General features: G+C 40.8%; 1 non-coding gene across 1 annotated transcript; it reads left to right on the forward strand.

Moving 5' to 3' along the window:
• Positions 1–568: 568 nt before the first annotated feature.
• Positions 569–682, forward strand: LOC140285062 (U5 spliceosomal RNA). The gene has a single exon (XR_011910262.1). It is a non-coding gene; the product is annotated as a U5 spliceosomal RNA (small nuclear RNA).
• The last annotated feature ends 11,214 nt before the right edge of the window (positions 683–11,896 follow it).

The raw sequence follows: 11,896 nt of genomic DNA on the forward strand, positions 1-11,896 counted from the left end.
GAAGTCGAGCTCTGGGTTTAGACGGGCTTCCTGCAGAATTCTATCTGACCTTTTGGGACATTTTATCATCAGACATTTTAGATGTTTTTAAAGATTTTGAAAAACTCGACCGACTGCCTGACAGTTTTAGAGTGGGAATAGTGACTCTACTTTTTAAAAAAATGATAAGACTGACCTAAAGAATTGGAGGCCCATCACACTTTTAAACTTTGACTGTAAACTTTTTAGCAAGGTTTTAGCGACACGGATGTCCTCTGTTTTAGAGGAGGTAATTCACCCAGACCAGGCTTGTGCCATCTCAGGGAGACAACTCACCGACAGCCTCGTACTGATTCGAGACATCATTGATTACGCTAGAGACAGAAACACCCGGCTTGTCATCTTAAATTTAGACTTTGAAAAAGCTTTTGATCGGGTCTCGCATCAATATCTCTTTCAGGTGTTGCAGCCATCGAGTAGTTCCTCCTTGGTCAGCCGAGGAGCAAGGGGGGGGGGGAGCAAAGCTCACCATGGGGAAGGTGGCTATGCCAACTAGCCTGATGCCCTGCTCCCGCAGTGACGGATAATCGTACTCTGGTTTCTCTTCATAACGTACAAGTCTTTCGCCTTTTACTAAAGACTTCAGTGGAGAGCAGCACTAATGAGTTGTTTCTATTTTTGGCAGGCTTTACCTTTGCGGGTGAAGCCCTTTCTGTCTGTGCAAAAGAAATCTTGTTACTGTGCAGAGTGACTTCTCTGAGTAGAGTCGCCTTACTTGTTGCGACTGCTTTGTCCTTCTTAATTACCATGTCTAGAAAGATTTAAACAAAAAAAACAACGTTGTACTTTGCAGTAAAAGAAAGAGCAAATCTAAAGTTTCAGGAATCCGAGAATAAGCTTACTTTCACGAGTTCTTCACGATTTCGGATTTTGCAATAAAATGAATTCCTTCACTCAAACTAAATTAAAACTGCTAAACCGCTAATCTGTTACATGTAAGGCAGATGTCAAATTCACCGAAATAGGATCTAAGGGTATTCGGCCAATCGAGCTGTAGCAGCTTCGGTAAAAGAGTATAAGTTGAAGAGTTTGTGAATAAAGGTGTGCGCACACATAGTGAGCTGTAGGAAAATAGGCAGGGAGCAATGCCGGCTGGGGTATATGTTCTTGTATGTTGTCTGACTGTTTGATTTGAATGTGTTGTGTAAGTGTCCTGTTGAATGTTACATGTTTGGGCTTTGACACGCTTCACTGTGGTTGTTAACTGTGTGGTGTGTCCTGAAATGTTATATGTTTGGGCTGTGTGACATGCTTAATGCTTGTCAGTAGCTACCCACTTATTCATATATAGCAACTGACAACATAAGAAGTCCGGACATACTTTGATAGTAGTTGTAGAAGTATCCTTATTGATAATAGATAAACTAATTCATAGTGATAGAACAGTAGATGAACAGGTGCCTGCACATGTCTCACGAAAATAAAATGGGTGTATGATTGCTGACGGCAGAGCAATACTGCCAAACTTATGAGTTCTTGTGGCAAACTTGATTCAGTGTCTTGACGTGTATACGCTGTTTCGCTGACTTGATTGTCACAAGAAACAAAGTGTGTTTGATAAGATCCGACCATTTTATTACGGGAGGATCAGTATGTATGGATTCTGATGTGACTGATAAACCCATTCATATCTTAAGCATCATCTAATACGTGAGACAACGCCCTGACACACAATCAAAAAAAAAAAAGAGAGAGGGGTTTTGTGTCCCCACAGTCCATAATGTAGAAAAGAGAGAAAAAAGCCTTTCTGATTTGGTGTGTGTGCTCACAGTGCAGAGTGTAGAGAAAAGAGAGAAAAGAAAGCCGTTTTGGTGTCACAGGTGTTGTGACTTACACACACATATTTCTGAATTGAGAAAATAAATCATTTTAGAGGAAGCAGTAGAGTTTAGATCCCACATTTGTTGATAGGCATTCATTTATTTTTTCTTTTAATCAGTTTTAAAGTGAATACTAACTGAGAAATGAAAAAGGTTAAGAGTTTAGAAGGTTTATGATCAGCTGAGTCTCTAAACAGAACAGCAAAGGGCTTCATTGAACATTTAAAAAAGATTCAGATTGTTAGAATATCCAGAAATTATAGGAATGGTGGTGATTACTCTTATTTTCTAGAATGGAAATAACTGCACCATGTCTGTTTTATGAATTTAAGGGGCTAAAAAGTTTTGTTCTCGTTTTTCTATGATTAACCGAATGTATGTGAGAGTGCAAACAGACAGAAGGGTTACGGCCAAGCGCTGGACCTTCCAAAAAAGATGAGACAGGCTGGACCCGTGCCATACTAGTTAAGACCTGCCTGTGGATAACAGGTTCTTTAAACTCTCACACACACAAACTCACACACACGTTCGCACACATACACCCATACACACACACATTCTTGAGCTTGCTGCAAGATTAAACCTTTGCATTAACCGACTCCAGCAACTCTGAGTCTCATTGAGAGAATTTTCTCAACAATTGGGTACTCAAACCAGATCTCGACGTTTTTTCCGCCGTCCAGGGTCGGAGCTGAAACCGTGCACGGGGGAGTCCAGTACTCCTAATGAAAGACCCCCTGCTGAATTGCGGTAATTAGGGGCCAGTGTCCACTGAAAGGGGGAAAAAGTGACGAGATCGTACTTTTGAATCAATGGCCAGAAGCCATTGGCAGTGCAGGCATCAACAATTATGGTGTTATTTCACCCATTAACACTTAAGGTACCTCATGCAGTGGCTGTGATATGGTTACTTAACAAAATATCTTTACCAGACATCTCTCCTACATAACTGTTCTTCTTTCACAGCCACACCTTGTTGTCGAGAGATGTGCTACACTTAATCCATCCACACTGCTACCTACCCCACAGATGGAAATTCTCATGATTGCATGTCAGAAATAACCATCAACGTTTTACCCAGGCCAGACTTAACTGATATACGTTATGAAAATGCAGAAATAACTATATTTATTCGACAGGTCACGCAAAAAACCCTGATGGCACAAATGCTACAGGATTTGCAGTACTAACAGAAACTGAAGTTTTCTTAAAACAACCACTACCAAAAAATTACTCTGTTCAAGCAGTCGAATTGGTAGCTTTAACTGAAGTTTGTAAATTAAATAACAAAAAGGTTGTTAACGTTTACACTGACAGTCAGTATGCCTTCTCAACTGTACATGTGTTAACACAGCATTGGAAAAACAGGTATGTTGACATCCACAGCTAATGTATAAACTACAAATATTTTAGCATTATTAGATGTTATTCAATTGTCATCTACAATAGACTCGTATGAATGACCAGAAGGAAAACCATACTGCCAAAGAATTTGTTTAAATATGCTGCAGTATTAAGCCATGGACCATGTCATGTCTCAACAGGAGGGATGGAAGCAATAATGAACAAGGTTTTTACAGCATATGGTTTTACTAATTATTGAAAAATTATTTTTAGAATAAAGAAATGAATAAAGTTTTGTCTAGCAGGTCAAATATGTGCAAAATACAATCCACAGGGCAATCTAAGACCAAAACAAAGATAATACCCTAAGCCAGTGTATCTTTTTCAACATATTTGTTTGGATTTCATTATTTCATTATTGTGTAGATTTCATTGAACTAAATTAATGTTAAGGGAAACGATTCTGCTCAGTGACAATAGAGGTTTTTACCAAATGGACTGAAATATTTCCATGTGCACAAGCAGATGCACTCTCAGTAGCAAAAGCACGGGTAAAATAAATCATTTCTAGATTTGAAATTCCTGAAAAGATCTTCAGTGATAATTTGACACACTTTGTAAACAATGTCATCTCACTGATGGCAAAGAACTTAAAATAGACCTTAGAAACCACTGTGCATATCATCCACAATCAGCAGGTTTCGTGGAGAGACACAATGGAATAATTAAGTCAAGATTGAAAAAAATCATGGAAGAAATAGGAAATGTTGGGTTTACTGTTTACCATCCTAAAAATGCATCCTCCAACTAGCACAAGATGAACTCCATTTGAGAAAAGGTATGGAAGACCATTTGTACTCCCACAGTCAAAACACAGTCATCAACTGACATGATGAAGAAAAAAAGAAAAAGAGAAGAAACCTTAGCAGAATACAAATATTAACAAGTAGAGAGATCTCTTCTGTTTAGTCTGTTCCAGGTGAACCGGTGAAGGAATATCTGAAGACAGTAAAACCCGGGGACTGGATCATCATCTAAGTGATAAAGAAAAAGAACTGGTCCAGTCCAAGGGGGGAAGGTCCATTTCAGGTACTACTTACATCACCCACAGCAGCTGAAGGACTTCTTGGATTCACTTATCACATTGTACTACGACCTTCAGAAGTAGGGAAAGATTAGTTACCCACCACTGTTTTCTGAGGCAAAAGTCTGACTACAAAGGGGAATTCTCTCTACAGGAGGGAGTTCATCTCAACCTCAGTGAAGAAAACAACGGCTAACATGAGAACATAGGGTGTGACTAAAATAAGACAGGGAAAATGGATGGACAAAGGCCGTGGCATCCATTCAGATTACCAGGATTTTGTGGGTTAAGAGGAACCAGCTGTGTATTATTAATCATTACTCTTATTATAGTATTCCCAATTTTATGGTATGAAGCATGGATTAGCAGAAATAAAGATGATGCAGGACAGAGTACCACCACTGTCCCCTTGACATAGAAAGTGCCACACTAGTAATAACATTTATTTAAACTTGGAGATAAATGGAGAAAATAATCTCATATGCAATAGCTGAGACAGAAAAAACAGAAAACTTTTGAAGACACGATTAAAAGAACATTTAGAACATACAATAAGCTTAAAAGGAGTGACAAATCTGCGACTGCGGAGCATAGAAGTCTAATTAAAAACAGGAGCAGTAGGACAGACTTTTGGGAAATCTGAGTAAGCTCTGGGAATCAAATTTAGATAATGATCAGACTTGGCCTTTCTTATTTCTGCTGTACATTTATTTCTAAGCTTCCTAAAAGCAAGGCAATGACCCGGGGCCCTCATATGCCCAGCTAGCATCCAAGGTTTATTTGGAGGTGGTTCAGCTGCAAGTTGTGAATTTCTGACTAAAGTTTGTAAAAAGCGGGTAAGACAAGTTGCGAATGCCTGACAATGTATGATCAAAAGAGGGAGAGGAGGTTTTCGGCTGAAAGAAGGTCTGAATATCCAACCATAATTTGTAAAAACCGGGGAAGAAAAGGCTCGAAAGCCCGACTATACACCATCAACAGCTGGAGCGGAGGTGTTCAGCTACAAGAAGGTGTGAATGTCCGACCATAGTTGGTAAAAAGCGGATAAGAAAAGGTGAAAATAACCGGCTGTACACAATCAATAGCGGGAACGGAGTTGTTCGGCTACTAAAAGGTGTGAAAGTCCGACCCTGGTTTGTAAAAAGTGGGTAAGACAAGGTGTGAATGCCCGACAATGTATGATCAAAAGAGGAAGCGGAGGTTTTCGGCTGCAAGAAGGTCTGAATGTCCAACCATAATTTGTAAACACTGGGGAAGAAAAGGCTCGAAAGCCCGACTATACACCATCAAAAGCGGGAGCGGAGGTGTTCAGCTGCAAGAAGGTTTGAATGTCCATCAATAATTGCTAGAAAACATGAAAGAAAATTTTCGAATATCAAACCGCACATGATCATAAGCGGGAGAGGAGGTGTTCAGCTGCAAGAAGGTGTGAATGTCCACCCATAATTACTGAAAAATGGGTAAGAAAAGGTGCGAATGCCCAACCATACATCATCAAAAGGAGGAGTGGATGTGTTCGGCTACAAGAAGGTTTGAATGTCCGACCATAGTTTGTAAAAGCGGGTAAGAAAAGGTTAAAATACCTGCCTGTACACAATCAATAGCGGGAGCGGAGTTTTTCGGCTGCAAGAAGGTGTGAACGTCCGACCAAAGTTTGTAAAAAGCAGTTAAGAAAAGTTTCGAATATCCAACCAAACATAATCAAAAGCGGGAGCAAAGCTGTTTGACTGCAAGTAGGTGTGAATGTCAGTTCATAATTTGCAAAAAGCTGATGAGAAAGGGGGAGAATGCCCGACTATACACCATCAAATGCAGGAGCGGAGATGTTCGGCTGTGAGTAGGTGTGAATCTCCAACCATAATTGCTGGAAAATGTGTTAGAAAAGGTAAGAATGCCGGTCCATACATCATCAAAAGCGGGAGAGGTGGTGTTCGGCTGCAAGTAGGTGTGAATGTCCAGCCATAATTACTCACAAACGGGTAAGAAAAGGTAGTATTGCCAGACCATACATGATCAAAACAGGGAGCGGAGGTGGTTCAGCTGCAAGAAGGTGTGAATGTCCGACTAAAGTTTGTAAAAGCGGGTAAGACAAGGTGCGAATGCCCGACAATGTATGATCAAAAAAGGGAGCGGAGGTGTTCGGGTGCAAGAAGGTCTGAATGTCCGACCATAATTTGTAAAAACCGTGAAGAAAAGGCTCGAAAGCCCAACCATACACCATCAAAAGCGGGAGCGGAGGGGTTCAGCTGCAAGAAGGTCTGAATGTCCACCAATAACTACTGAAAAATGGTTAAGAAAAGGTGCGAATGCCCAACCATACATCATCAAAAGCAGGAGTGGATGTGTTCGGCTCCAAGGTTTGAATGTCCGACCATAGTTTGTAAAAGGTGGGTAAGAAAAGGTTCAAATGCCCGAACATATACCATCAAAAGAGGGAGCGGAGGTGTTCCGCTGTAAGAAGGTGTGAATGTCCGACCATAGTTGGTAAAAAGCGGGTAAGAAAAGGTTAAAATACCCGACTGTACACAAACAAAAGAGGGAGCAGAGATTTTCAGCTACAAGAAGGTTTGAAAGTCCGACCATGGTTTGTAAAAAGCGGGTAAGAAAAGGTTCGTATGCCCGAATATACACCATCAAAAGCGGAAGCGGAGGTGTTCGGCTTCAAGAATACGTGAACGTCCGACCAAAGTTTGTAAAAAGCAGTTAAAAAGGTTCGAATATCCAACCAAACATAATCAAAAGCGGGAGCAGAGCTGTTCGACTGCAAATAGGTGTGAATATCAGATCATAATTTGCAAAAAGCTGATCAGAAAGGGTGAGAATGCCCGACTATACACCATCAAAAGCGGGAGCGGTTGTTCGGCTGTGAGTAGGTGTGAATCTCCAACCATAATTGCTGAAAAATGTGTTAGAAAAGGTAAGAATGCTGGTTCATACATCATCAAAAGCGGGAGAGGTGGTGTTCGGCTGCAAGTAGGTGTGAATGTCCAGCCATAATTACTCACAAACGGGTAAGAAAAGGTAGTGTTGCCAGACCATACATGATCAAAACAGGGAGCGGAGGTGGTTCAGCTGCAAGAAGGTGTGAATGTCCGACTAAAGTTTATAAATAGCGGGTAAGACAAGGTGCGAATGCCCGACAATGTATGATCAAAAGAGGGAGCGGAGGTTTTCGGCTGCAAGAAGGTCTGAATGTCCACCCATAATTCCTGAAAAATGGGTAAAAAAAGGGTGCGAATGCCCAACCATACATCATCAAAAAAGGAATGAATTTTATAGCAAAATCCGAAATCATGCCTAACTCCTCAAAAGGAACGTATTGCTCAACCAAAGGGATGCTTCTTTCTCATTCAGGGTAATATGAGGAACTTTATGCTTGATACATTTTTAGACATTGATAACTATGAAGGACAAAGCTATTTTAACTTGGTTTGAGCAAAGCAATTCATTTTATAGGAAAATCCGAAATCGTGCAGAACTCATGAAAATAAGCTTTTTCTCGGATTCCTGATCCTCCAGTGTTGCTCTTTCCTATACAGCAAAATACAACCTTGTTCTTTGTTGAAATCGATCTAGATATTGATAAATATGAAGGACAAAGCAGTTTTAACTTGGTTTGAGTGAAGGAATTCATTTTATACATAAAATCCCAAATCATGCAGAACGTATGAAAAGAAGCTTATTCTCGGATTCCTGATACTTCAGTGTTGCTCTTTCTTCTACTGCATAATACAATGTTGTTCTTTGTTGTAGTCGATCTAGACATTGATAAATATGAAGTTAAAAGCAGTTTTAACATAGTTTGAGTGAAGGAATTCATTTTATATATAAAATCCCAAATATAGCAGAACGTATGAAAAGAAGCTTATTCTCGGATTCCTAAAACTTTTGATTTGCTCTTTCTTTTACTGCAAAGTACAAAATTGTTTTTTTTGTTTAAAACTATCTAGACATTGATAAATATTAAGGTAAAAGCCGTTTTAACATAGTTTGAGTGAAGGAATTAATTTTATAGATAAAATCCCAAATCATGCAGAACTCCTCAAAAGGGGCGTATGGCTTAATCACAAGTGTGGTTCTTTTTCATTCTGGGTAATATGAGGAAGTTTATGCTTGAAATATATGTAGAATTGGGTACATATAAAGGACAAAGCAGTTTTAATTTAGTTTGAGTGAAGGAATTTAATTTATAGCAAAATCCGAATTCGTGCAGAACTCATGAAAGCAAGCTTATACTCGGATTCCTGAAACTTTAGATTTGCTCTTTCTTTTACTGCAAAGTACAACGTTGTTTTTTCTTGAAATCTATCTAGACATTGATAAATACCAGCCGAACATCTCTGCTGCCGCTTTTGATAATTTATGGTTGGGCATTCTTACCTTTTATTACCCGCTTTTTACAAATTATGGTTGGACATTCAGACCTTCTTGCAGCCGAACACCTCCGCTGCCTCTTTTGATGGTGTATAGTCTGGCTTTCGAGCCTTTTCTTCCTCGGTTTTTACAAATTATGGTTGGACATTCAGACCTTGCAGCCGAAAACCTCCGCTCCCTCTTTTGATCATACCTTGTTGGGCATTCGCACCTTGTCATACCCGCTTTTTACTAACTTTAGTCAGACATTCACACCTTGCAGCTGAAGCACCTCCGCTCCCTGTTTTGATCATGTATGGTCTGGCAATACTACCTTTTCTTACCCGTTTGTGAGTAATTATGGCTGGACCTTCACACCTACTTGCAGCCGAACACCACCTCTCCCGCTTTTGATGATGTATTGTTCGGCATTCTAGTCTTTTCTAACACATTTTTCAGAAATTATGGTGGGACATTCACACCTACTCACAGCCGAAAACTTCCGCTCCCACATTTGATGGTGTATAGTCGGGCATTCTCCCCCTTTCTCATCAGCTTTTGCAAATGATGATCTGACATTCACACCTACTTGCAGTCGAACAGCTCTGCTCCCGCTTTTGATTATGTTTGGTTGGATATTCGAACCTTTTCTTAACTGCTTTTTACAAACTTTGGTTGGACGTTCACACCTTCTTGCAGCCGAACACCTTCGCTTCCACTTTTGATGGTATATATTCGGACTTTCGAACCTTTTCTTACCCGCTTTCTACAAACCATGGTTGGACTTTCACACCTTCTTGTAGCCGAACAACTCCGCTCCCGCTATTGATTGTGTACAATCTGGTATTTTAACCTTTTCTTACCCGCTTTTTACCAATTATGGTCGGACATTCACACCTTCTTACAGCGGAACACCTCCGCTCCCTCTTTTGATGGTGTATGTTCGGGCATTCGAACCTTTTCTTACCCGCTTTTTACAAACTATGGTTGGACATTCAAACCTTCTTGTAGCCGAACACATCCACTCTTGCTTTTGATGATGTATGGTTGGGCATTCTCACCTTTTCTTACCCATTTTCCAGTAATTATGGGTGGACATTTGCACCTTCTTGCAGCTGAACCACCTCCGCTCCCTGTTTTGATCATGTATGGTCTGGCAATACTACCTTTTCTTACCCGTTTGTGAGTAATTATGGCTGGACATTCACACCTACTTGCAGCCGAACACCACCTCTCCAGCTTTTGATGATGTATGGACCGGCATTCTTACCTTTTCTAACATGTTTTTCAGCAATTATGGTTGGAGATTCACACCTACTCACAGCCGAACATCTCCGCTCCCGCATTTGATGGTGTATAGTTGGGCATTCTCCCCCTTTCTCATCAGCTTTTTGCAAATTATGAACTGACATTCACACCTACTTGCAATCGAATAGCTCTGCTCCCGCTTTTGATTATGTTTGGTTCGATATTCGAAACTTTTCTTAACTGTTTTTTACAAACTTTGGTCGGACGTTCACACCTTCTTGCAGCCGAACACCTCCGCTTCCGCTTTTCATGGTGTATATTCCGGCATACAAACCTTTTCTTACCTGCTTTTTACAAACCATGGTCGGACTTTCACACTTTGTTGCTAAACAACTCCGCTCCCTCTTTTGATTGTGTACAGTCGGGTATTTTCACCTTTTCTTACCCGCTTTTTACCAACTATGGTCGGACATTCACACCTTCTTACAGCAGAACACCTCCGCTCCCTCTTTTGATGGTGTATGTTCGGGCATTCGAACCTCTTCTTACCCGCCTTTTACAAACTATAGTCGGACATTCAAACCTTCTTATAGCGGAACACATCCACTGCTGCTTTTGATGATGTATGGTTGGGCATTCGCACCTTTTCTTACCCATTTTTCAGTCATTATTGGTGGACATGCAGACATTCTTGCAGCTGAACACCTCCGCTCCCGCTTTTGATGGTGTATAGTCGGGCTTTCGAGCCTTTTCTTCCCTGGTTTTTACAAATTATGGTTGGACATTCAGACCTTGCAGCCAAAAACCTCCGCTCCCTTTTTTGATCATACATTGTCGGGCATTCGCACCTTGTCATACCCGCTTTTTACAAACTTTAGTCAGACATTCACACCTTGCAGCTGAAGCACCTCCGCTCCCTGTTTTGATCATGTATGGTCTGGCAATACTACCTTTTCTTACCCGTTTGTGAGTAATTATGGCTGGACGTTCACACCTACTTGCAGCCGAACACCACCTCTCCCGCTTTTGATGATGTATTGTTCGGCATTCTAGTCTTTTCTAACACATTTTTCAGCAATTATGGTGGGACATTCACACCTACTCACAGCCGAAAACTTCCGCTCCCACAGTTGATGGTGTATAGTCGGGCATTCTCCCCCTTTCTCATCAGCTTTTTGCAAATTATGATCTGACATTCACACCTACTTGCAGTCGAACAGCTCTGCTCCCGCTTTTGATTATGTTTGGTTGGATATTCGAAACTTTTCTTCACTGCTTTTTACAACCTTTGGTTGGACGTTCACACCTTCTTGCAGCCGAACACCTTCGCTTCCACTTTTGATGGTATATATTCGGACTTTCGAACCTTTTCTTACCCGCTTTTTACAAACTATGGTCGGACATTCAAACCTTCTTATAGCGGAACACATCCAATGCTGCTTTTGATGATGTATGGTTGGGCATTCGCACCTTTTCTTACCCATTTTTCAGTCATTATTGGTGGACATTCGCACCTTCTTGCAGCTGAACAACTCCTCTCCCGCTTATAATCATGTGCGGTTTGATATTCGAAAATTTTCTTTCATGTTTTAAGACAATTATTGATCGACATTCAAATCATCTTGTAGCCGAAGACATCCACTCCTGCTTTTGATGATGTATGGTTCGGCATTCGCACCCTTTTTTTACCCATTTTTCAGGAATTATGGGTGGACATTCAGACCTTCTTTTAGCCGAAAACATCCGCTCCCTCTTTTGATCATACATTGTCGGGCATTCGCACCTTGTCTTACCCGCTTTTTATAAACTTTAGTCGGACATTCACACCTTCTTGCAGCTGAACCACCTCCGCTCCCTGTTTTTGATGATGTATGGTCTGGCAACACTACCTTTTCTTACCCGTTTGTGAGTAATTATGGCTGGACATACACACCTACTTGCAGCCGAACACCACCTCTCCGGCTTTTGATGATGTATAGACCGGCATTCTTACCTTTTCTAACATATT

Source organism: Leuresthes tenuis, unplaced genomic scaffold (assembly GCF_036924035.1).
Source record: "Leuresthes tenuis unplaced genomic scaffold, fLeuTen1.0.hap1 SCAF_24, whole genome shotgun sequence".
Classification (NCBI taxonomy): Eukaryota; Metazoa; Chordata; class Actinopteri; order Atheriniformes; family Atherinopsidae; genus Leuresthes; species Leuresthes tenuis.